We start from the raw sequence: 27,315 nt of genomic DNA, 5'->3' as shown, positions 1-27,315 counted from the left end.
GGCTGCAGTCCATGGGGTCGCAAAGAGTTGGACACGACTGAGCGACTGTCACTCATAATCATGTGATTTTTATTTTTTTCTTAATATTGTGTCCCACACTGGTTTGCCAACATTAAATTATGCTTGCATTCATGGAATTAATCCTACTTGATCATGGTGTATGATTCCTTTTATATATCATTGGATGCAGTTGCTAATAATTTTTTAAGGATTTTTGTATCTATATTCATCAAAGTTATTGGCTTGAAACTTTCGTTTTTGTAGTGTCTTTGTCTGGCTTTGGTATAAGGATAATGTTAGTCTTGTAGAATAAATTGGTTAGTGTTCATTCACTTCAGTTTTTTTGAATAGTTTGAGAAGGACAAGTATTAGTGCTTCTTTATGTTTTGGGTAAAAATCTCCTGTGAAGCCCTCTGATGCTGGACTTTCTTTGCTGGGAATTTTTTTTTTATTATAAATTCATTTTCACTAGTAGTAATCAATTTGTTCAGATTGTCTGTTTCTTCCTGATTCAGTCTTAACAGGTTGTATGTTTCTAGATATTTGTTCCTTTCTTCTAGGTTGTTCGATTTGTTGACATGTAACTATTTGTCGTATGGTCTTATGAATTTTTGTAACTCTGTGGTATCGATTGTTACTTCTCTTCAATTCTTTTTTTTTTTCTGGTCCTCTCTCATTCCCTTTTGATGAACCTGGCTATAGTGTATGAGTTTTGCTTGTCTTTTCAAAAAATCAGCTCTTGGTTTCGTTGATCTTTTTGCTTTTGTTTTTATGGTGCTAATTTATTTATTTCCTCTCTGTTCTTTATTCTTTTCTTCCTTCTGGTGACTTTGGGCTTTGTTTGTTATTCTTTTTTAATTCATTTAGATGGTAGTTTGAGTTGTTTATTTGAGATTTTTCTTGTTTTCTGAGTAAGGGCCATGTCACTGTAAATTTCCATCTTAAAACTGCTTTTGCTGCATCTCATAGATTTTGGGAAATTGTATTTCCATTTTCAGCTATCTCAGGGTATTTTCAGATTTCCGCTTTGATTTGTTCATTGACCCTTTGTTTTTTGGTAGCATATTGTTTAGTCTTCAGGTATTTGTTATTTTCTCAGTTTTCTTTCTGCATTTGATTTCAAGTTTCATACTATTGTGATCGGAAAAAAAGTTTTGATGTAATTTATATCCTCTTAAACTTGTGATTTGTGACCTAGAATTTGATCTCTTCTGTAAAATGTTCCATGTGCACTTGAAAAGAATGTGTATTCTGCTGCTCTGGGATGGAACATCTTGGAGATATCTATTTAAGGCCACCTGGTTTATTGTGTCATTTAAAGCCATGGTTGCTTTATTGATTTTCTTGTCTAGAAGATGTGTATATACATACATTGATGTATATGGAGTGTAAAAGTTTCCTATTATTATCATTTTATTGTTGGTTTTTCCCTATATGTCTGTTAATATTTGCTTTTTATATTTAGCATTACTCACTCAGTCATGTCCATTCTTTGAGACCCCATGAATTGTTGCCTGTCAGGCTCCCCCGTCCATAGGATTTTCTAGACAAGAATACTGAAGTGAGTTGGCATTTCCTTCTCCAGGGCGTATTGACAAACCAGGGATCAAACCTGGGTTTCTTACATTGCAGGCAGACCCTTTGCCATCTAAGCCACTAGGGAAGCCCATTATGTATTGTATTGGGTACATATATATTAAGGAGTGTAACATCTTCTTCTTGTACTTATGCCTATATCATTATATAAGCCCTTCTTTGCCTTTTGTTAAAGGCTTTGTTTTAAAATTCTATTTTGTCTGAAATGAGTATTGCTACGCGCACTTTCTTGTCATTTCTGATTGTATGAAATACCTTTTTCCTTTCTTTGCTGTTACTCTCTGTGTCACTCTGAAGTGAATCTCTCGTAAGCAGCACATAGACAGGTCTTTTCCTTTTAGTCAGTCAGCCACCCTATGTCTTTTGATTGGGACATTTAATCTATTGACATTTAAAATGATTACTGATAGGCATATACTTATTGCCATTTTATTACTTGTTTTCCAGTTGGTTTTGTAGTTCTCTGCTCACTTCTGTTTTTTTCTTCCCTTATGGTTTGATTTTCTTTAGTAGTTTTCTTGTGTTTCTTTCTAGTTTTTTTGGTATCTATTGTAGGTTTTTGATTGTGGTTCGTGTATGTTGACCTGTAACCATATCTACTTTTTTTAACTGGTAGAATTTTTTTTTTCTGCTTCAGTCAGTCATCTGGAATTGGAAATTACCACTTTAATAATTGTATTACTTTCACAATAAATAGTTCTACCATTTGGGAGTATTTCCTTGTCATTATTTTTTCCAAACAGAAATCACCTTGTTTCTGAAACTAAATATAGGAAATAATTTTTTCTGTCATTCCATTGTGCTCTCCACCCATCCTTTCCTTTCTATGAGGCTCTGTTGTCTATAAGTGCTTATTAACTCATAAGAAGTGATTTTTCTCATTCCACTTCTGTAAGATATCATTGTTAACTGTAGTTAGTACTGAGGATATAAAAAATGTTGCCTGAAGTGGTAGAAAGCATCTTTGTTTTTAGACGGACATATTGTCTACCTAGTATATATGTCATTAGCTGTCTGTCCTTTGATTTACTTAACCCCTTTGACCCTTGTTTCCTCAAATGAGGGTGAAATGGCATTACACACAAAATAGATCTAGTAATGTGGGTATATCTACCCACATAGATGCTCTTTAAATGTCAAACTTGTCCTAAAAAATTGGTTATAGTCAATGCCTTCAAGGAGAGTCTAAGTAGTTTTTTCGTCTTTCCCCTAAAACTCATATAAAATATGACTGTAACTTAGTTTCTTCTCATAAATGGTATCCTATCCCTTCCCTGCCAAAGCTTTTGGTATGTTTTTGTGTATTGAAAGGAGACCTCTTTAGATTGTTGCATTGTAGCCCTAAATCTATTTCTCCATTCCAAACCACTACTCATAAAGACGGTTCTGAGCCCATTATCAGACACTCTTGGCAATCTGAATCCATTCAGGTTGCTATAATAATAGCATAATGAATGGCTTATTAACATCAGTTATTTATTTCTCACAGTTCTGGAGGCTAAAAAGTCCATGATCAAGGCTCTGGCACTTTCACTGTCTGCTGAGGGCCTGCTTCCTGATGCATAGCTGTCTTCTCACTGTAATTTCACATAGCCAGAGGGGCAAGGTAGCTCTCTGTAGTCTCCTTATAGACGCACTAATCCCTGGCATGAAGGCTCTACTCTCAAGACCTAATCTTCTTCCAGAGATCCCATTTCCTAATACCACCACCTTGGGGATCAGGATGTCAACATTTGAATTTAGGGGGGTGGGTACAAGCATTCATTATATAGCAAATAACATCTTTTTAATGGCAAGAACATGTTTAATTTTTTAAACTTTTTGTTTTGTATTGGGGTTATAGCCAATGAACAAACAACGTTGAGAAAGTTTCAGGTGAACAGTGAAGGGATTCAGCTATACATATACATGTATCCATGTACATGTATGTGTGTGTGTGCTTAGGCATGTCTGATTCTTTTGACCCCACGAACTGTAGTCCACCAGACTCCTCTGTCCATGGAATTTTCCAGGCAAGAATACTAGAGTGGATTGCCATTTCCTACTCCAGGGGACCTTCCTGACCCAGGAATTGAACCTGCATTTCTTGTGTCTGCTGCATTGATAGCCAGATTCTTTACCACAGTGCCCCTGGGAAGCCCATACATGTATCCATCTTCCTCCAAACTCTCCTTCCATCCAGGCCGCCACATCACATTGAGCAGAGTTCCATGTGCTATACAGTAGGTCTTTATTGGTCATCCATTTCAAATATAGAGTTGAGACATCATGTTCTAAGTATTTTATTTAATAAAGCCAGTGTCTAATTCGGTACTTCAATACTTCTTTCCTTGGCTTGGTTAAAGACCTTTCTCTTACTGTGTTTGTCTTTTTCCACCCCTGTCTTTTTTTTAATGCTGTAAAATCCAAATCCCTTGTTCACTGCAAAGAAATTTCAACTGAGGTGTTACAAATGAGATAAGAATTTAATATGTTGTCCTTCTAACAAATATATACTATCCTCTTTAAGTCCTTTTTATAATAAGATGGGCATTCATAAGTCAAAAAGCAACCATTCATTAACCATTAATCAGTTAACTTCATTTTATCATAGGGCTTCCCTGGTAGCTCAGCTGATAAAGAATCTGCCTGCAATGGGGAAGACCTGGGTTTGATCCCTGGGTTGGGAAGATCCCCTGGAGAAGGGAATGGCTACCCATTCCAGTATTCTGGCCTGGAGAATTCCATGGACTGTTTAGTCCATGGGGTTGCAAAGAGTCAGACACGACTGATACTTATTTTTTATCCCTTCATTTTCATCTCTCTTTCTTGTCTAGAGGAAGAACCCACTATTTTATTGACACTTACTAGTTGTGAATAAGTGTTATTTACCATATTTTCATTATAGATATTACAAATGTCTACAGTTGTGAAATTTGTTGAAACTGCATCACTGTTAATTTTGGTAATAGCAGATTCTTTTTTGTGTTTGGTAATGAATAACTTTATGTTCATCTAAATAAATAGAAATAATCTATTCCCCTGTGGGGGCCTTATAGTAATAATATATCTTTCTCTTTTGCTTAATCTTTCCAAGTTATGTGTATGTGTGTGTTCATTATTTGTGGAGCTGCTGCTGTTATGTTCTGTGACGTGTGTTAAAGTTGTAAAATATACTCAATTTGGTGGCCCTTGCCAGGCCGCATTTAGTAATTTTGGGCTAATCTTTTGGTATTTTGCCAGCATGCTATCCACAGAAGCCAACATGCATTCTATGAAGCTATTTATTCTGTCTTTTAATTTATACCATGTGTGAAGCATTGATGGCTGCCAAGAGTTTCAAGAATGAAAATATTCAGCATGGTTATGGATCTTCTTCCCAAAAACATTTGGTAGTGATTTCTCTATTTCTCTGTGGATCCTTTGCTATCAAATATAATTAAGAATATGAAAAGACAACCTAAAACTGTGAAATTTTTAAGAACAATTTGAAGAGAGTAAATTGGATAACCCTGTATTTAAAGAGGGCTTCCCTGTTAGCTAAGTTGGTAAATAATCCGTCTGCAATGCAGGAGACCCCAGTTCAATTCTTGGGTCGGGAAGATCTGCTGGAGAAGGGATAGGCTAACCACTCCAGTATTCTTGGGCTTCCCTTGTTTCTCAGCTAGTAAAGAATCCACCTGCAATGCAGGAGACCTGGGTTTGACCCCTGGATTGGGAACATCCCCTGGAGAAGGTAAAGACTACCCTCTCTAGTATTCTGGCCTGGAGAATATCCATAGACAGAGGAGCCTGTAGAGATACAGTCCACGAGGTCACAAAGAGTTGGACACCACTGAGCAACTAAGCACGCAGGCTTTCTCATCTTGCCTTTGTATAATGAATTAACTCTTTTTCCAAAGGTTGACAATGGACTCTTCAGTTTTGAAAGTCATTATGAGACTCATTTGTCATTGATAGGGTCAGATTAGACCTGTAATTATTGCTGCTTAATCATTTATCATGGTCTCCAGTGAGAGATTGAAAGGATGGATTCCATCTGAATGAAGACAATATATTGTCTTTTGTAACTGGCTTCTTTCACTTAACATATTTATAAGGTTCATCACTGTTAAAGTATGTACCAATACTCCACTTCTTTTCATAAAAAGAAAGTAATATTTGGTACAACTATCTTATGTTTTATTCATCCATTCATCATTTGATGGACATTTGGATTTTTGCTGATTATTATGAATATTGCTGCTGTGAATATTGTGAACATGTTATTGAATGGACATATGTTTTCATTTTTGAGGGATATATACCTAGGAATAAAATTGCTGGATTATATGGTTACTCTGTGATTACTCTTTAAGAAATTTCCAGAACTGTTTTCCAAAGTGGCTGTGCCATTTTATGTTCACACCAGCAGAATGTGGAGGTTCTAATTTCTCCCCGTTTCAGCAATGCTTGTCTGCTTTTTTGTTTTAACTGTAGCCTTCCTAGTGAGTACAAAGAGTTATCACATGTGGCTTTGGTTTGCATTTCCCTGATGACTAGTGATATTGAGCATATTTTCACATGTGTATTGGCCACTTGTGTATCTTTTTGGAGTAGTGTCTATTCAGGTCCTTGGCATATTTTCTTCTCTGTTGCTTTTAATTCCCTGGTCAGCAGTGTTATGTTTCATTCCTATAGGAATGATTGGTAAAATAATTTTGTCTTCTTGCTTCTAAGAAGCAAAGGATACTGGATACTGGATAAGTATCCTTATAAGCAAAGGATAAATAAAGGATACTGGGAAATCATGAACTCTTTTCTGGGCCTTTTACTATAAAGAGAGCTTTTTTTGAAGCCATGCAAAGTATCAAGACACATATGTTCCATTTAGCTATTTTGTCCACAGATGACATTTCCTTTATTTTTATATGAAATTAGCAGAGTGCTTTAAGCTGGAAAGCTATTAGAGATATTTTAATAATAATAATAGCAAGCATCTATTGATTTCCTGAGTGCTTTCTATGTAGTAATCACTGTATACTATAATCGTTATATTTATTATGTGATTTAATCTTATGGAAAAAAGCTCTTTATGTGATAAGGTACTGTTTTCTTCTGGGAGGCTGACAGAGGTTAAATAATTGCCCAGAGTCATCCAGCTAAAATGTTGTAGAGCCAGGATTCAAACCCCGGTCTACCTGAATTCAGAGACAATATGTTAATCACTTTTAGAAAAACACAGCTTTATTGAGATATAATTCATATACTGTCACTCTGTAGTTTTGCTGGTCATGTTTGTGTTCGTTGCCCTTGTCCTGTTCTGATATTAAATGGATAAGTCTTTTTATGAGCATTAAGTTTGAACTCTTCCCTTGTACTTCTCTATTTCCTTTATGATACATTAATGCATAAGATTTCAAATTATTTAGGCTTTGCATAGAGATCCTAATGAAAAAGATATTTGAGCCAAAATAGATTGATTTTTTTGTGCTTTATGGGTTATTTATTGAATTTTATATTTTAAAGATGTATTGACATATTTCTTCATATATGCATGCTCAGTCACATCTGACTCTTTGAAGTGTTTTTATCCTACTTTAGATTTTTCTATTAATAACATCACATTTACTTTGGATAATGAAATAAAGCATCCTTCATCCACATTTCACAAAACCATTTTGATTTTTCCATTTTTCCCTTTGTATTTTCTTTGCACATATATTTTATACTTTCCATCTTCTCAATTTACATTTTACTATCATGATTTTTGATGTGGCTACAGGTTCTCATGGCTTAATTATTTTCCATTGAGTGAAAATATCATATGTAATCAAATAATTCATTTTCAATTGGATTCTAAAGTTTTATAATTAGTCTAAGAAATAATTACATATGTAAAGTTTTTCCTTTCTTTTGAATTGTTTTCTTGAACTAAGTATTTTAGAGTGTTATGGATATTTTATGATCTTATGGTGAGTTTACTTTTTTAATGTTAATTATTTTTTTATTGTTGATTGGTTTACAATATTGGTTTGATTTCTGTCATATGTCAATGTGAATTAGCCATAGGTATAGATATGTCCCCTCCCTCTTGAATCTCCCTCCCGGCTCCTGCCCATTCCCACCCCTCTAGGTTATTACAGAACCTCTGTTTGAGTTTCCTGAGTCAAACAGCAGATTCCCATTGGCTATCTCAACACACATGGAAAGTTACTTAAAAAATAAGAGTGGATAGCCACTCCCTTCTCCAGGGGATCTTCCCAACCCAGGGCTCGAACCTAGGTCTCCCACATTGAAGGGGGATTCTTTACCAGCTGAGCCACCGGGGAAGCCCAACTAACACTAACATATGTAAATAGTTAGCTTATTCTTTAAGTAACTTTCCACATTTATTGAGTATGAAATAGAAAGTTGTAATGTAGCAATTGGTTCCTAAGTTTCTGGCAGTATTATTTGTTAGTACAGAGAACAGTTCAATTATTGCACTTCACTGAGGGCAGCATTTCTTCTTGTTATATGACATTTCTGCTTGTTACCCATGAGGGGCCCATGAGGAAAAGGAAAGTCTAAAATGAGTATTTTTTCCTCACAGTGGATTTGCCCTATCTAGGCTTAGCTTTGGAGCTTTGGAGAATTATTTAAGAGGAGTGGAAGTGATTTAAAATTTTTATTTTAAAATCATTGATGTATTGTTATTATGAATGCTTTTAAAAGATGTTTTAGAAATCCATCTTGTTGACTAAAGATCATATTTAAATCCATACTTTTTTATTTTACACTTAAAAAGTGTTGTCATTGTTTCACTTTTTGGGTTTATGGGCTGTAAGTGTAAAAGGGATCCTGTTTATCTCATAATTTCATAAAGCTTGTTGGCTGTTGGAGAAGATGTTCAAATAGAAGGGTTGGCAGCCTTTTAACAGTGTTCTGCCAAGGTTTTCATTTATTCTCTGATGAGTAGAAGTAGTGAGAAGACCAAAGGAAAAAGAGATGGCACAGCTTTCCCCAGTCCTATGTCCACTGCAATGCACACGCTGGGCAAAAATTCCCTAGGCAGGACACCAAAAACATCAATTTTAAAATAAAAATATTGAAAACTGAAGCCAGGCTGTGCAAGGTTCTCTGGATATACAGATTCATGAGCATTTTCAGCCTTTTAGGAGCGCACAGCCTAGTAGGGGAAAGCATCATGTTAGGTACACCAAATGTATTTGAAATTCAGAAATAGTGCAAAGGAAAGATACAACATCAAAGGAATACTTTTCTAAATCTCAAGCAGCAACATCAGGTGGCAGAGGAAAAGAATATTTAGGACTAGAAGAAAGAGACTCTGTGAATCATTAGTACCTTTAGTTTTTATTTCTTTTTATGTAAACAGTTGTATCAAGGTATAATTCACATACTATCCAGCTCATCTATTTATAGTGTGAAATTTAGTCACTTTTTGAATATTAGTTGTGCATCCAATCCACCATCACAATCAATTTTAGAACATTTTCATTATCCCCAAAAGAAGTTGCATACCTTCCATACCACCGCTGTGCTCCACACCTCGCCCCCACCATAGGGAACCACTAATCTAATTTCTGTCTTTATAGATTTGCCTGTTCTGGACATTTCATGTAAATGAAGTCAATATGTGGCCTTTTGTGACTGGCTTTTTAGTTAGCATAATGTTTTCAAGATTTCATCCATGTTGTAGCATGTATCGGTACTTCATTCCTTTTTGTAGGTAAGTAATATTGCACTGTATGGCTATATGACATTTTATTTATCCATTCATCTACATTTTATTCATCCATTTATCAGTTAATGGACATTTGTTTGTTTCCAGGTAGCTCAGTGGTAGAGAATCTGCCTGCCCAGGCAGGAGATGCAGGTTCGATCCCTGGATCAGGAAGATCCCCTGGAAAAGGGAATAGCAACCCCTTCCAGTATTCTTGCCTGAAAAGTCCCGTGGCAGGAAGAGGCTGGTGGGCTACAGTCCATAGGGTCACGAAGAGTCAGACACGACTGAGCACACATGCACCACACCTGGGTTATTTCCACTTTTGGGCTATTATGAATAGTGCTGCTATGAACTTTCATTTTCAAGTTCTTGTGTGAACATATGATTTGTTTTTCTTGGGTACATATCTAAGAGTGGATGGATGGATCATGTAATTATGTTTAGCCATTTTAGTAGCTGCCAGGCTGTTTTCCAAAGCAGTTGTGTTTTATATCCCATCAACAGATATCTTTTCTTCTATTCTCCCCAAATAACGGATATACTCCTAGGTAGGCATTGCCACTGAAGTATTTTTAGCTATGGCTTTCATTCTTACTAAATTGTACATGATATGAATAGTCACTGAAAAATATGAATATCATAGAATATGTTCTGTAATATGGGAGGCTAGTGGGAAAAGAGGAATTGGGAGCTGCCCTCACCAAATTTTTCTTTCTAACTTTTCTGGGTCACTGTTGCCTGCCACTCAAAATGATTTTGTCATCTGTTTTTGGTAGGTTGACAGCCCTTGTCTTAATATAATAGATAGCTTTTTTGAGGGGTTTTGCTTTTTAATATTTATTTGTTTGGCTCTGTCACACATCATGTGGGATTTAGTGTTGGAGCACATGGTCTCTCTCATTGCCATGTTCGAGAGAGTTGTGGCTTGTGGCCTCAGTTACTCCATGGCATGTGGGATCCTAGTTCCCAGATCAGGGATCAAACCCATGTCCCCTGCATTGCAAGATAGATTCTTAACTATTGGACCACAGGGAAGTCCCAGTAGCTACCATCTTTGACCAATAATCAGTAAGGACCCTGAATGGTTTAATATTTGTGATATTAAGGATGTTTGTCTTTATATAAATCACTAACATTTATAGAAATCAGAATTTGAAAACTTTTGCCAATTTTCTTTCATTATCATAGGACTAATATTTTTAATTAATTTCTAATATTAATTAAAAGTAAAAATTACAGATATCTACCCTCTCTTGTTAAAGAGGAAGATCTTGCAGAGCCTGGCCTGTTTCTCCACATGGGAGGGACAAGTAACATTAACAGCTACCTTTACAGAAGTGCATATTTTAATTTGCACCACTTCTCTTGGCTTTTAGATTTACATTTTCTGCTTGACTCAGGTAGTCCTTAGAATTATGTCCCTTTTTTAATCATTGAAATAATTTCATATAAGTAATCTCAGTTTGCCCATGTAACAACTCTCCCTTCATTTTTCCAAACCACTCTTTAAAAAAGATGTCATATGATTGGCTAATAAATACAGAAAAATGTCAACATTGTTGGTCATTGGGAAACATACACACCACTGAAATCAGTGATTAAAAAAAAGAAAACTGACTATGTCAAACATTGGAGAAGGTGTAAAGTGACTTGATATCTCTTACACTACTGGCAGAACTATAAAATGATACAGTCACCATTGAAGAAAAATATTTGGCAGTTTCTTATAAAGTTGAATGTATACTTATGATCCAACATTTACTTCTAGATATTTATCTGAGTCAGTGAAAACATATCCACAAAAAGACTTGTATATGAGTGTTCATTTCAGCTTAATGATTATAACATATTTGGAAACAACTCAAATGGGTATTGTGTTTGTACATTGGAATGCTGTTCACCAATAAAAAGGAAAAGACCACTGCTACTTGCAACAATATGGATGAATCTCTGAAGCATGCTCAGTGAAAGGAGCCAGTCACAAAAAGTCCATACATCTGATTTTTATGAAATTCATGAATAGGCAAAATTCATCTATGAGGATAGAAATCAGCATGGTAATTGACTTGGGGTGGGGAGAAGGGTAGACTAGAAAGGGGCCTGAGGAAATTTTCTAGGCTGTTATCTGTATCTAAGGGCTGTTAGATATTTGAACTATGGCTAATTCAAATTGTGTTGTGCTCTAAGTGTAAAATATACAGCAGATTGATGTCTTAGTATGAAAAATTATATAAAATATCTCATAATATTTTTAGGTTATTTACATGTTAAAATGATGTTTTGGATAGATTGGGTTAAGTACAATGACAGTAATTCAGATTGATTTAATCTGTCTCCTTTTACTTTTTAAAAATGTGGTTACTAGAAAATTTTAAATTGCATATGTGGCTCACATATTTCCATGGTCTGTATCATGGTGGAGGTGGTGGTTACAATAGTGTATACATTTGTCAGGATTCATTGAAATATACAATTAAGATCTGTACTTTTTGCAGTGTGTTGTTATACTTTAATACTACAAAACTATTAAAGCTGCATATTTTCATGCTAGTGAATATGTCTGGTATTTGGTGTCCATTATAGTCTGTATTACACTTCATAGTAATCTTGTAATGTAGGTGCTATTTGCTCATGAGCCTGGCAAGTCAAAGTAACATCCAAATTGACATGATAAGGTAGACATTCACATACTCTCTATACTTCTTGTGCTTTTCCACTGTATCATGTTGCTTTTCTGCTTGTGATAAAAGTGTGAATGTACTTTGGGGACAGTACAAGTTTTGCTCCTTCAGCCATTGATTTCTAAATCTGTGCTCTGGGTGGTGGTGAATGAGTCATAGTTTTTCTGAAATTTAATTCTTTAACCACATAGGAATCTAGTAACATTGCTTCTGATGCTTCAAGGAGGAAAATGACTTCCAGTCTAAACAAATTGCCCACAGTTGGAAGAGAAACAGCTTTTGGTGTGTGCATAAATGAACATCAGTACATGGTACTGAAGAAGAGGGCTCATTCACTTTTAAGATTTTTCTCTCTTAAGTCCTTGAAATGGGAATGTGAGGCAGTGCTAACCCTCTGTTTTCTTAATCAGCTGTGAGTCTCTTGTAGCAAAAATTAATAGGCGTTGCAGGATCATGAAGAAAAGCTCTTTCATCTCGCCCAGCTCCAAGAGGGTGTTATATTTTCAAAGCGGAGTATTGTACAATTGAGCAATAGATAAGGAGGGGAGGGCCCTTTCCTGGGGATTCTTGACCGCTGGAAGAGTTCACTCCGGGCCATTTGTCACAGAAGTGATTTTCCCGGAAATACCCAATGCCAAGGTTATGTTTTGGCTATTCTACCCTCTTTTATTGATTTATTTCTGAAATCATGGGGCAAGGTAGTTCTCCCTGCCCTCTCCCATCATCCCAACTCTTTGTTGAGTGGCTCCTTCAGGGCTCCAGGGGGTGGGAACGATTTTCAGTGGGACCCAGGTTTTCAACCGGATTGGGTTTGGAAGGTGTAAGGAGTCAGTGTGGTATTAAAATGGCCAGTAGAAATCCTGCATTTTGTTTAAGCATTTTTCAGCGTGGTAAATATAATTTAATGTGGAAATGTGATACATTGTTCCACGGCAGATTTTTCTCAGCTGTGTACAGTAAGGGTTCTGTCACCTACTGTGGATTCAGTATTTATTACTTATTCTCTGGAACCTCTTTTGTTGTTCTTATGTTTTGTTTGTGGGGACATTTAAAGGTGGATTGCCTGTTCGACCTTGCAGAGGAGTTGATTAAGTTTAATTTGCTATGCGTTAGGCAAGGAATTTGCTTGTCTTTTTGAACCGAGCTCTATGTTATTTGTAGTTGGGACATGTTTTTTGATGCCTTCAGTTCTTCCTGGGAATGAAAACGCTTTTTGTACATTTGTTGAATCTATCTCCACGCTGAGCTTTTTATGTACTACACAATGACTCTTTGCAGTTGAAAGTTGTAGTTTGGCCCTATTTTTAACTATAAAAGGACAGCAGGAACTTGCCTTTTATTAAACATTTGTGGATATTATAACATTTACTTTGTCACGCTGTAAGTAGATTTTTAAATATGGTTTTTTGTTTTCAAAATAAAATTGTAACTGACTGTAGTAAGTTGTATAATACTATTGAACACATGTGTGAAATGTGTGGAAAAATTCAAATACTGACATTTTCTGTTTAAATAGAAAAGACTTCAGCTTTCAATAATTAGTTAATTGGTCATTTTCAGTTTTTTATAGACAGTATTTGTAGATTATGCAAAGTCAAACACTAAATCAAACTTAAAGAAAATTTTAAATTTGAAGTCTTGGCATTTTATCATTTCCTGATTTTGTGCTTATAATACTATCCTGTCTCCTCTGTCTGACCTTTACCATACCTAGATTTGGTGTGATCTTTTAGATACTTCACTCTGAACATTTTTCGATTTCAGGTTTCTAAGTTATGACATTTGGGAACCCCTTCTCCCTGCTGTTCATTATTTTAATTCCGTTTCCTGTTTATTTTGTATTTAAAATTTTTTTGTATGAAAAGATTTCCCTCTTAAAGTGGAATTTGCTCTCTGAGGATTATTAACTGATGTGAGTAGTCTGTGACCAAACATGAACGCTGCTCACGGTATCCAGCCGGGAGTTTCCGGCTCTCAGTCACAAACCTAGGGTATTCTTTAAAAGATCAAATGAACTGGACACTGGGAGGGTTTTAATGATGCCAGTTAACATCAGAAGAGCGGGGCTCAGTGGTTGCAAATTGTGCTCATCTGAATAAACGCCACTGAGCTAGAAATAATGACATGACTAAAAGGATGCTAATTGTGTGCCATTCTGCATTCCTGTGAATAAAATATATCGTTTAAGCTTATACAAGCGGTGGGTTTTTCTGGGGTAAATGGAGACGTAAGATGTAGAGAGGGGGTCTCTGAAGGAGGGTTGTAGGTTAAATGGCATTACATGTTTTTAAGGCTTTATGGATTTTGAGATGTGATGGAAAACATTATTTTGGTACCTTCTAAGAAATTCACATATACCCTTAAGTGACCCAGAATTTTTTAAAACTTACTCATCACATGGCCGTGTGAACCTAGAATTAAACTTTTATAAAAAATGGCATTGTTACCTGTGGTAATTAAACTTATCTCCATGCAATATAAATGTGTTGACCTTTTTTTAAAAAAATCTTTTTATTTTGTGTTGGGGTATGGCCAATTAGCAATGTTCTGAAGTTTCAGATGAACAGCGAAGAGACTCAGCCATACATATATCCATTCTCCCTCAAACTCCCCTCCCATCCAGGCTGCCACATAACATTGAGCAGAGTTCTGTGTGCTGGGATGTAGGTCTTTGTTGGTTATCCATATTTAATGGATAATGGATAATGGTGTTGATCTTACCTTCTCATTTCCCAAGATAAAATATCACTAAGGGACTCATTTCCAGAAACACTAACATTTCCAGGTTAGACTTCACTTTGATTAGATGACTAAAATCATGTGTTAGTGAAAGGCTTGGGAAGTATTGGGAATTAAGTCAGTAAACTTTCGGTAAATCTTTATATAGGTACAGAATTACTTGGAATGCTTCGTTAACATGCTTGCAAATCCAGAAGTCGTATTTAAAGGAGATAGTATATACATTTTGTTTTAAGATTCTTTAGTTTTAAGTTTGAAAGACTTTGCAAAGTCTTTCAAAGGATTTGTTCAAGTCTATGGACTGTACTATTGATTGGATGTTGTTCTAATGCCCTTCTCATGTTTTCAGTGTACATTACTTATCTTTCGTGATTTAAACAACTTCATACCCTTGTAGGCCCTGTTGTTAGGTTTTTGAGCTTTATTAAAAGCTGGGCTTAGATCTTCTCATAGTAGCATGATGAAACCTGTTGCTCTAGATTCTAATTCAACAATGATGAGTAAGATATTCTCAGAGGTACCGTTCCTTTTGCTTCAGGGCCATGGCACCTTGCCTCTACTTATGTAAGTGGTGGTTTGAACAATTAACTTGCTTCAATGATTCACAGGGTCATATGACTTTGATCTGAAATTGTTGAAAACAGGTCAAACAAAAGAGTATCGTTGACTTTGTTTCATCATGTTACACTTATAGCTTAAGTGAAAGTGAATTTCCTTCACTTTCACTTGTTTGGCTCAACTACTCTGTCCAAATTATGGACTTCACTGAAAAATGAATGGCAGTGATGTCTATTGTGGTCTTCAAAATTTTGTGGATAACTTGAGCTATAAAATCAGAATCCTTTAGAGATGAAGCCCAAGCTCTCTATTTTTTAATGAGTTCCTCAGTGACTCTGGTATTCACTGATGTTTGGGAGCACTGTCAAGAGCAGCAGTCTCTAAAATGTTTAGTGTATAAGTCCAGCCATGAGGTATGGGAAGAAGATATTAGAATATTTCTTATTTATCCCGAAAAAGACAGTAAAATTAAGCTGTCATAATATTTAATATGGGATGGATGGTTTCTTTACTTGAATTTCCATCAGATGGTCACATGTCACCCAGAGTAGCCAGGTATCCTAAAGGAAAAATGGGCATTCCACAGTGAAGACTGGTTGTACCATCATCTCTCCTGTGTTAGAATATGACAATCTATTGCAGTTTATGCATATGTATTAAATAAATTTATAAAATGTATACATACTTACACATATATACAAATATGTAGTTGTGTCATTTAATATATATTTACAGTTATATGTGTACAGTTATATGCATATATGTGTATGTGGTTATGTCATTTTACTAGACATGCTGATTCCACATATGGGTTGTTAAAAGATTTATCTGAAGCACTATTAACCTTGAGTTTATGGAATTTTCTTCATTCCTTTATGGTATGCCTGAGCACAACTACACACAAATTGTTTGCCTTTTATTTTTTTGAGCTGTGTAATAGCTATATTTTTTCAGACAACTGTGTCTTTTTTAAAAAGTCACAGTTTTACTGAGATATAATTCACATATCATAAAGTTCACTCTTATAAAGTGCACAGTTTGGTGATTTTTTGGTAGATTCATAAAGCTGTACATCAACTACCACTATGAAAGCATTTTTAAATTATTCCTGTAGGCTGAATAATGACCCTCAAAGATATCCAGGTCCTAATCTCTGGAACCTATGATTGTCATCCTATATAATAAAGGGGATTTTGTGTATATGATGACATTAAAGATCTTGAGATGTGTAGATTATCCTGGACTATCAGTTCAGTTCAGTACAGTCACTCAGTCATGTGCGACTCTTTGCGACCCCATGGACCACAGCATGCCAGGCCTCCCTGTGCATCACCAAATCCCGGAGTCCACCCAAACTCATTTCCATTGAGTCGGTGATGCCATCCAACCATCTCATCCTCTGTTGTCCCCTTCTCCTCCTGCCCTCAATCTTCCCTAGCATCAGGGTCCCTTCAAATGAGTCAGCTCTTCACATGAGGAGGCGAAAGCATTGGAGTTTCAGCTTCAACATCTGTCCTTCCAATGAACACCCAAGACTGATTTCCTTTAGGATGGACCGGTTGGATCTTCTTGCAGTCCAAGGGACTCTCAAGAGTCTTCTCCAACACCATGGTTCAAAAGCATCAATTCTTCGGCACTTAGCTTTCTTTATAGTCCAACTCTCACATCCATACATGACTACTGGAAAAACCATAGCCTTGACTAGACAGACCTTTATTGGCAAGGTAATGTCTCTGCTTTTTAATATGCTGTCTAAGTTGGTCATAACTTTCCTTCCAAGGAGTAAGTGTCTTTTAATTTCATGGCTGCAGTCACCATCTGCAATGATTTTGGAGCCCCCCAAAATAAAGTCTGCCACTGTTTCCACTGTTTCTCCATCTATTTGCCATGAAGTGATGAGATTGGATGCCATGATATTAGTTTTCTGAATGTTGAACTTTAAGCCAACTTTTTCACTCCCCTCTTTCACTTTCATTAAGAGGCTCTTTAGTTCTTCACTTTCTGCCACAAGGATGGTGTCATCTGCATATCTGAGGTTATTGATATTTCTCCCAGCAATCTTGATTCCAGCTTGTGTTTTTTCCAGCCCAGCATTTCTCATGATGTACTCTGCATATAAGTTAAATAAGCAGGGTGACAATATACAGCCTTGACGTACTCCTTTTCCTATATGGAACCAGTCTGTTGTTCCATGTCCAGTTCTGACTGTTGCTTCCTGACCTGCATACAGGTTTCTCAAGAGGCAGGTCAGGTGGTCTGGTATTCCCATCTCTTTCAGAATTTTCCACAGTTTATTGTGATCCACACAGTCAAAGGCTTTGGCATAGTCACTAAAGCAGAAATAGATGTTTTTCTGGAACTCTCCTACTTTTTTGATGATCCAGCGGATGTTGGCAATTTGATCTCTGGTTCTTCTGCCTTTTCTAAAACCAGCTTGAACATCTGGAAGTTCTCAGTTCACATATTGCTAAATCCTGGCTTGGAGAGTTTTGAGCATTACTTCACTGGCATGTGAGATGAGTGCAATTGTGCAGTAGTTTGAGCCTTCTTTGGCATTGCCTTTTTTTGCGATTGGAATGAAAACTGACCTTTTCCCATCCTGTGGCCACTGCTGAGTTTTCCAAATTTGCTGATACATTGAGAGCAGCCCTTTCACAGCATCATCTTGTAGGATTTGAAATAGGTCAACAGGAATTCCATCACCTCCACTAGCTTTGTTTGTAGTGATGCTTCCTAAAGCCCACTTGGCTTCACATTCCAGGATGTCTGGCTCTAGGTGAGTGGTCACACCATCATGATTATCCAGGTCGTGAAGATCTTTTTTGTACAGTTCTTCTCGGTATTCTCGCCACCTCTTCTTAATATCTTCTGCTTCTGTTAGCTCCCTACCATATCTGTGTGGTACCCTAAATGTAATCACAGGTGTGCCTTTAAGAAGGAGACAGATTTAACTACCGTAAAGAAAGAATGTAGCGTGACAACTGATATGGAAGAAAAGGTGGTGTGATGGTGTGAGGAAGGAATCATGACCCATGGAATACTGGCAGCTTCCAGAAACTAGCTGCTGCTGCTAAGTCGCTCAGTCGTGTCCAACTCTGTGCGATCCCGTAGACGGCAGCCCATAGGCTCCTCTGTCCCTTGGATTTTCCCGGCAAGAATATTGGAGTGTGTTGCCACTCTCTTCTCCAGGGGATCTTCCTGACCCAGGGTTTGAACCTGGGTCTCCCACATTGCAGGCAGATTCTTTACTGTCTGAGCCACTGGGGAACACCCTTTATTGAGCATACTAACCTGATTTTTTCATCTTAATATAGTGTGTACTTTTTTCCTGGCAATATGTATATACATTTTTTTACACTTACATAGTATTTCATTGTGTATTGCATTTTCATATGTTGCTCAATCTTTTATTGATGAGTATTTTGTTTTCAATTTTTTTATATTGTGATAGTACATTTTCTATGCCAACTTGACAGGCCTACGAAATGCCCAGATAGTTGGTAAAACATATATTCTGGGTGTGTCTGTGAGGGTATTTCTGACAGGGATTAGCATTTGAATCCTAGGCTTAGAAACAAGATCTGCCCTTAACAGTGTGGAGGCATCAACTAATCCAATGATGACTGGAATGGAACAAAAACGGTGAGGAAGGGTAAATTCTCTTCTTGATTTGGGGCATCCTTCTTCTCTTGCCCCCAGACTTTGGGGCTCCTGGTTCTTGCGCCTGCAGACCCTGTGACTTACACTGCAGCCACCTGGTTCTCACGTCTTGGAAGTTGAGCTGATTTGCATCACTTGCCTTCCTGGTTCTCCAGCTTGCAGACTGGGGGACTTGTTGACCCCCACAACTGTTTGAGACAATTCCTCTAATAAATCTTTTTCTTTATCCATCTCCCTATTTTTATTTATCTTTCTCCCTCCCCTCCTTCTTTTCTTTTTCGTTGGTTTTATTTCTCCAGAGAGTCTTAATACAAGCACAACCCTTCATTTTGCAGAGGAGGAAACTGAAGGTCATTTAGCTAATTAGTGGCACACGTAAGGTTCCAGCTTAGAGTTCTCTGATACCAAAGTATGTTTCCCTGGTGTCAAACAGGTCCACACTAAATCTGAACTCTTTTTTTGTTTTGATAAAAAGATTTAATGAGATAAAATTCACAAATAGTACAATTCACTTGTTTACAGTTTACACTTTGATGATTTCTAATATATTGACAGAGTTTTGCAACCATCATGACTTTCAAGTTTAGAACATTTTCATCACCCCCGAAAGAAGCTCTGTACCCCCTAGCTATCATCACACATTGCCTCTATCCCTCCCCTGCCCCTGACCCTATACAATCAGTAATTTACTTTTAGTCTCTCTAAATTTGCCTGTTTTCCATTTTGTATAAATGGAGTCATATAATATGTTGTATTTTGTGACTGGCTTCTTTCACACAACCTGGAGTGTGTTTTTTTTAACTTGGAGGATAATTGCTTTACAGTGTTGTGTTGGTTTCTGCCATACCACAGTGCAAGTCAGTCTGAATTGTGTGTGTATGTGTGTATTCTCTCCCTCTTAGCCTCCCTTTCCCCTCCCATCCCACTGTAAGTCGTCACAGAGCCAGGCCGGGCTCCCTGTGTTACATAGCGGCTGCCCACTAGCTAACTATTTTACCCATGATAGTGCACATACATCAATGCTACTTTCTCAATTCGTCCCACCCTCTTCCCGCACTGTGTTCACAGTCTGTTCTCTACATCTGCATCTCCATTCCTTCCCTGCAAATAGGTTCATCAGTACTATTTTTCTAGATTGCATATATATGCATTATGTGGGATATTGTTCTCTTTCTGACCTACTTCATTCTGTATAACTGGCTCTGGGTTCATCTGCCTCACTGGAACTGACTCAGATTCGTTCCTTTTTATGGCTGAATAATATTTCGTTGTGTATATGTATATATCTGCTGTATATACATATATACATTGTCTATATGTATATATCCCTGCTCTATAGCACAGTGAGCCCGGCCTGGCTCTGTGACTCCTTAGAGTGGGATGGGAGGGGAGGGGGCAGCTCAGGAGGGAGAGAATATGCACACACACAATTAGACTGACTCGCACTGTGGTGTGGCAGAAACCAGCACAACATTGTAAAGCAGTTATCCTCCATGTACATACGTATGTATATATCCTCCACATCTTATCCATTCATCTGTTGATGGGCATCTGGGGTGCCTCACATCCTGGCTATTGCAAATAGTGCTGCAATGAACATTGGCATACTTGTATCTTTTTGAACTGTGATTTCCTCAGGGTATATGCCCAGTAGTGAGATTGCTGGGTCATATGGTAGTTTTATTCTTAATTTTTAAATGGATCTCCACAGGGTATATGCCCAGTAGTGAGATTGCTGGGTCATATGGTAGTTTTATTCTTAATTTTTAAATGGATCTCCACTGTTCTCCATAGTTAGCCTGGCGTGTTTTTTTTGTTTTTTTTTTTTTTTAGCCTGGCATTTTTAAGGTTCATCCATGTTGTAGCTTGTTAAATCTAAACTCTTATGATGTCACTGGCTATTATTTTCTTTGAGGCCCTACAGGAAGCTCTTTGGTTACACCTGAATTTTAGTTACAACAGAATTTTTTCAGCTTTGTGCAGTATTGTCTTCATGGGGTATGTTTTATTGATTATGTAGTTATTATATAGCCATATATTTGCATCTGCTAAACAACTTCTAAGCAGTTTTTTTTTTTAAGCTATTTTGATTGAATTTCTATTAGTTTTCTTTTTTACCTTGGAGTCTAAATTCCATTTATCTGAAAAGGGGAAGGAACTGGCCTTTTTGAAAAATTCCCTCTGGTTATTTGTGAGGAATAAAGTGCTAATCATTTTTTTGTCAAAGAATATTTCTGACACAATCTTACTGTGAATTTGGTAGTTCATGCCAGAAGAATGTCCGACATGAAATAGATAATTAATCCAGACAGAATCTAGCAAAACTGAAAAGTGAACGTCCCTGCAGGGAGCTCTTTGTGTCATTTCTTTCTGTTCCTGCAGAGAAATCAATGGAGTTTGCATTGGAAGTTACTATTCCCTATAGGGAGGTGTCTCAGGGATGCTGCAGCTGCTCACGAGGGGAAATAAAAGAGAAACCTAAAATCCTGGGCCACTGCATAGCAAGTCTTTAGGGTGACTTGATATCTAGATCGATCTGTTTAGTATTAATAAATACTCGTTTCTACTTGAACCACTTCTACAGTTCCAGCCTCTTCTATGCAGATATAAGAATTATAAGTCTGTACTGCAAACTGCCAGTTTTTCAGAAATATGGAACAATTTGAAGACCTCTGTCTTGCCTTCTTTGGAAATGGCATAATTATGTTAGGGATTGTTAGTATGACAGTCATTTTATCCCATCAAGCACACATATTTTGTATTCACTATGCCACAATTTGGGATTTAGATATATGTCTTTCCATTACTTGCCATCAACAGGATAGAAGTTGAGCAACTCTAATCATCAGAAATTCTGTCCCTTTACATTATAAGGGACTTTTAAAAAGGCAACTCAATATTTATTCCTATTGTTTTCTACAAGACTGCTTTCATAATACCCTGGACTCAGACATTAAAAGACTGTGAAGTTGCTTAAATAAACCTGTGCTAGTCATTTTTTAATACTTATAACCTTTAACCCCATGTTATTAGGATTAGAAAGAATGTTATTTTCCCCATTGTTTCTGCTCCATTGATTGTGGCTCCTTAAACTCTCTCTTAGCCCGTTATTGTATTTTGGTAACAGAAGTGTCCTGTTTTATGAATTGTGTGAACTGAATTAGCTTAAGAGGGTTTCACGGCATGATGATGACTCGAGTCCTCTTAATTGTGAAGGCAGTTTCTTTTACCTTCATTATGAAAAGGGAAAATAAGGTGGTTTTCATAGCCTAAAGGTTTTTATAAAGCTTTCCCTCTGCTGGAGTAAAACATCAGGACAAAAGGAGTAGGCTGTTCTTTGGAATTGCTAGAAATAGCTTTTGGAGCTAAAATTAGAATAATAGGCATCTATTGCCTCTGCAAAGAAACAAATGCATTCTTACGGCACAAGAATTGAAGCAAAGACCCTGATTCTTTTATGATTTGTTATTTTTCCATCAATAACTTTCTTTTACAGTGTATAAAGCATGTTTGCATACAGTTGCCTCAATATTGCCTTTACTATTAACCTTGTGCTATACATGGAGCAGATGTTAGTAGTATTATTTTCTGTTTTGCAGCTGCGGAAACAGATTGAATGAGATTAATGACTTTGCCATAGTCCCACAACTACCAAATAGGAGAACCTGAGGTTTATAACTCCAGTCATGAGCTCTTTCCAGTATATCATGCTGCATTGGGTCTCCTTAATCTGTGCTGTTTAGTGTTGCTAAGGTTCTTTTGGAGGAATAGCATGGAAAAGTGTCATTCTCCCCAAGAAACAGAAATGGCAACAAAATGTGCATAATGTTAGCACTCGGAATGAATTCTCCAAAATCTCATAGACAAACTAAGCAAGATATTCTGAGTCGTTTGTTTGTGCCATATCTGCATAATATAATGCCTAGGTATTGCTCCTTCTATTTTGGTTTTGCTTGTTTTACCATTACTGTTGAATTGTGGATTTTTTTCCTCAGCACTTTTAAGATCTTATTTCATGGTCATTTGGTCTTGTTAATTTTGAAAAGTTTGTTGTTATTCTAATTTACTCCTTTGTAGATAGCGTGTATTTTCTACCATTTAGCTCTGATGATTGTTTGTCTTTGGTGTTAAATAATCATATTATAATGAATAAAGCTATAAACTTATTTTTAGAGGGATTTGTTTTATTTTTCTGTGCAAATCATTTGGATTATATATTATGGGAGTGCTTTCCAAGAGTGATCCAGGAGCCTCCAGCTTACTGCCATTTTTTATGTTAGTTTCTCAGCTCAGTGGTTTCTAGTCCAACCATTACACTAACAGTCCAGCCCTTCAAGGATGGTGGTTTTATGTGGAGGTCTCCATCCCAACTCCCTGCCTACTACAGGCTAAAGACAGTACCTCCTCTTTCCATGTGTGCATTTAAACTCAAGCTATTAGGTTATGGAAACTGACAACCTCCTTTTACTGCCATAGTGCAGGTATTTTCCTCTTTATTTCTGGCCTTGGCTAATTACCCCCACTCTCAATTTTTGCATTTCAGCTCAAGAGTATGTAAAAAAGTTTCCTCTTTATCAGTCATTTCAAGTGTCGCCCATTATGTGTTGGAGCCTGAAGTCAATCTGTATTTTGAAAACAGACAAGTCATTGAGCAATGAATTGTTAAGGTAAAACAAGCCCGTTGGGACCAGGACCATGATCTTGGCTCATCTGATATAATATGACAGACTGCACAGATCATAAGGCTAGTGGATGACATCCATACAGTTCTAGGAGGTGGACATAGCAAGGTGGTAATAGGTTGAATCCAAGGAGCCCTCAGGGTCAGACAATCTCTAAGATCTAGTCAAGAATGGCCCAGTGTTGGGAAGGTCAGAGAAAGCAGCCTTCCTTATTAAAGACTTTCCTGCTCCTGATTGTGTATGGGCAAGCCTAGATTTACTGATAATTCCTGGCAGGTATACCTTGCTTACAATTAAGGCACAATTCATTGTTGAGCTGCTAGAATGTCTTCTCATAGTCTATGTGTAGAGTACCATTTCAGGCATTAATTTCCAAACTTTTTAGGAAAAAGACTTTTAAAATGTGTAAACCTTTGAAAATACCTGGAGAATGTAGCCTCACTCCCCACTCACCACTATGGAAAAGACAAGGCCCCCGTTTGTACTTCCATAATTGGTGGCCAGGCATCTTTTTTGTTGATCTGCAAAGTGCATCAGAACATGTATGAGACTATACTTCTTCCTGGCTTTTGGTCAATACAAATGTTTAAATGACAAAACTGTCATTAGCCAGCCTTACATCTGAGTTTTTCCCTAATGCCTACAGAATATTTCTCTCTGGATGTCTTTCCAAAAACTCCAGTTAAACATATCCATCCCCCCATTTCCTGCAAAGATGCTCCTTCCAGCTTCCCCTCCATTTTATTATTTTGCTTTTTATTCACCCAGGTCTCTAGGCCCAAATCATCTTACTTTCCAATTCATTGTCCAAGACCTTTTAATCCTTTCCTTTTCTATCTCAGATTTACTACTTCTCAGGTTCCAGTATCATCAGTAGTTGATAACTACTGACAATCTGATATAATTATTAGTGTGTTAGATGAGCGGAGAGTGAGAACTAGAAGATGTGGTCATTGTCTTCATGGAGCTTAATATCTAGTTGAGAAGACAATTTATATTCACGAAAATAGTGATCAATACTAGGCAGTATATAATTAAATGCTAAGTTGGGAAGTATAGAGTTTTAAATGCTGGAAGTTAGAGGAAAGAAAGGGATAAAATGAAGGCCTGAATTGTAAGAGAAAAGTTAATTGTAGAATTGAGATTTAAACTTGGTCTTGAAACAAAGAAGGCTGGAATTAAATAGGCATTTAAAATAAGGGGAAGGCATGGATAATCAGTGATTATATTGAGTGTATGATTTTTGGAAAACTTTTGAGGCTCTTATGTGAAGGACTGGGGGAAATAAGAATTAGAGAAGTTCATGACAACTTTGAGTTTGACTATAAGACTACCAGAAGAATCTTTCAAAAATAGCATTTGAATTTAGTTTATTGCCCAACTCAGAAATCTCTGGAGGTTTCCTTTTCCTTTTGATTCTGATCCAAACTGCTTTGCTATTCTAGGTGCTCTTTAATCTACACCAGCCTTTCTTCACCAGGACTCAAGCATGCCTACAACTTTCTTTATTTGTGTTTTGGCTTATGCTTTCCACTTCCTTGTGAAAGGTCTGCCTGATTTCTTTCCATTCCTTCTTCAAGTCCTATCTCTAGACTTTCTGCTTCTTGACGCTTTAATGACTCCCACTCACTGACATAGCTTTCCTACCTGGATTCCTCCTAAGCCTATTTTCTGTTGGAAATATTTAAAAATCTAATCATGTACCATTTGTTTTCTAATAATTTAGAGTTATGTACATTTCTCTTTCTGTTTGATAAGGTGGTAAATTCTTTGAAGGTTAGATTGTATTTTATATTTTATTATTCTGCTTAGTGCTGTATACTACTCTGGGTATATAGTCTATGTTGAGTTGGTAGCTTTTAAAGGATTGGTTTTTTTTTTTTTTAATTTCAAATATTGCTGTTTTGTAATATTAGAGCTACTTTGTATAAATGTGCCTAATGTCATGCCTGACAGAAGTACAACCCTTAGTGATGGTGAAATCCAAATTTGTAGTGGATCCCAAGTCAAAGAGCATTTTTCTGCTCTTTCATGGAAAGTGGGAAATAAGAGCAAAAGCACTTAATCCAAGTTTTCTGAGATACTTTCTGCTATATTTGAGTCTTTCCTTAATCTGTGTCCTTAAATATATATTATTTCATTTACCTTATGTAGTGTTTCCTAAATAATTTGAGTTAGTGTGTGTACTCAGTCATTCAGTCATGTCCAACTCCTTGCGATCCCATGGACTGTAGGCTGCCAGGCTCCTCTGTTCATGGGATTTACCCAGGTAAGAATACTGGAGTGTGTTGCCATTTCCTACTCCAGAGGATATCCCTCACCCAGGGATCCAACCTGCATCTCCTGCATTGGCAGGCAGATTCTTTACCACTGAGCTACCTGGGAAACCCAGTTTATGTTAGTAGATGAAAATCAATTGTGTGTGTTAATTGAAGCTTAAGAGAAAAGACTGTAGTGTTTTAAAAAGATTAATCCTTGTTCAACTCTAATTGATGTGTGTTGTCACTCTTCCTGTCTGAGTTTTAAAGTCTTAGTAAAATATCTGTAAGTGAAGAAATCATCTGTTGTAGTTGGAGTTGAATTTAAGAAGATATTTGAACATCCATAAACCAGATCTTGAAATGATCTAAGAATACTTGGTTTAAGGAAAGTGGATCAAGCTAGAAATGACATTTCTTAGTTTAATTTTTATCATTTAACAGCCTCTTAAAATCTTAAATGACTTTTACAACAAAATTTTAAGTTACTATTTTAAATAATAAAATAATTCACCTAACAAAAGCCTCTTGATGAAAGTGAAAGAGGAGAGTGAAAAAGTTGGCTTAAAGCTCAACATTCAGAAAACTAAGATCATGCCATCTGATCCCATCACTTCATGGCAAATAGATGGGGAAACAGTGGAAACAGTGGCTGACTTTATTTTTCTGGGCTCCAAAATCACTGCAGATGGTGATTGCAGCCATGAAATTAAAAGACTCTTACTCCTTGGAAGGAAAGTTATGACCAACCTAGATATCATATTAAACAGCAGAGACATTACTTTGCCAACAACGGTCCGTCTAGTCAAGGCTATGGTTTTTCCAGTGGTCATATATGGATGTGAGTTGGACTATAAAGAAAGCTGAGCGCTGAAAAATCGATGTTTTTGAAGTGTGGTGTTGGAGAAGACTCTTGAGAGTCCCTTGGACTGCAAGGAGATCCAACCAGTCTATCCTAAAGGAGATTAGTCCTGGGTGTTCATTGGAAAGACTGATGCTGAAGCTGAAACTCCAATACTTTGGCCACCTGATGGGAAGAGTTGACTCATTGGAACAGACCCTGATGCTGAGAGGGATTAGGGGCAGGAGGAGAAGGGGATGACAGAGGATGAGATGGCTGGATGGCATCACCGATTCGATGGACATGAGTTTGAGTGAACTCCAGGAGTTTGTGATGGACAGGGAGGCCTGGCGTGCTGCGATTCATGGGGTCGCAAAGAGTCGGACACGACTGAGTGACTGAACTGAACTGACCTCATGTAGAAATTTGTAAGATGATTTGAGAGCGCTTGATTTGTATTTACTAACATCTCAATTTTCTGAGTGGTGATATAGTTTCAGCAGGATGGAAAACTATAAAAAATTGTAAATACTTGGATTTATAAATGTACTAGCGTTATCTTACCCGTCTTTATTTTCAGAGAATGGCTATTCAGGAATGTTTGTAGGTAATC

The 27,315-nt window shown here is 36.9% G+C and overlaps 1 protein-coding gene and 1 long non-coding RNA gene across 6 annotated transcripts in view; both read left to right on the top strand.

Annotated features, from left to right (window-relative positions):
* The window catches only part of FOCAD (focadhesin), a 293,625-nt gene that overhangs the window by 145,339 nt on the left and 120,971 nt on the right, over nucleotides 1-27,315 (top strand). The gene's annotated exons all lie outside the window — the stretch shown is intronic.
* LOC122686317 lies at nucleotides 3,621-14,932 on the top strand. Its single transcript, XR_006338700.1, has 3 exons — nucleotides 3,621-3,808; nucleotides 8,516-8,517; nucleotides 14,920-14,932. It is a non-coding gene; the product is annotated as an uncharacterized LOC122686317 (long non-coding RNA).

The sequence above is a fragment of the Cervus elaphus genome, chromosome 29 (genome assembly GCF_910594005.1).
Source record: "Cervus elaphus chromosome 29, mCerEla1.1, whole genome shotgun sequence".
Lineage (NCBI taxonomy): Eukaryota > Metazoa > Chordata > Mammalia > Artiodactyla > Cervidae > Cervus > Cervus elaphus.
Note: the sequence above shows the minus strand (reverse complement) of the source record. Positions and strands in the feature narration are given on the sequence as shown.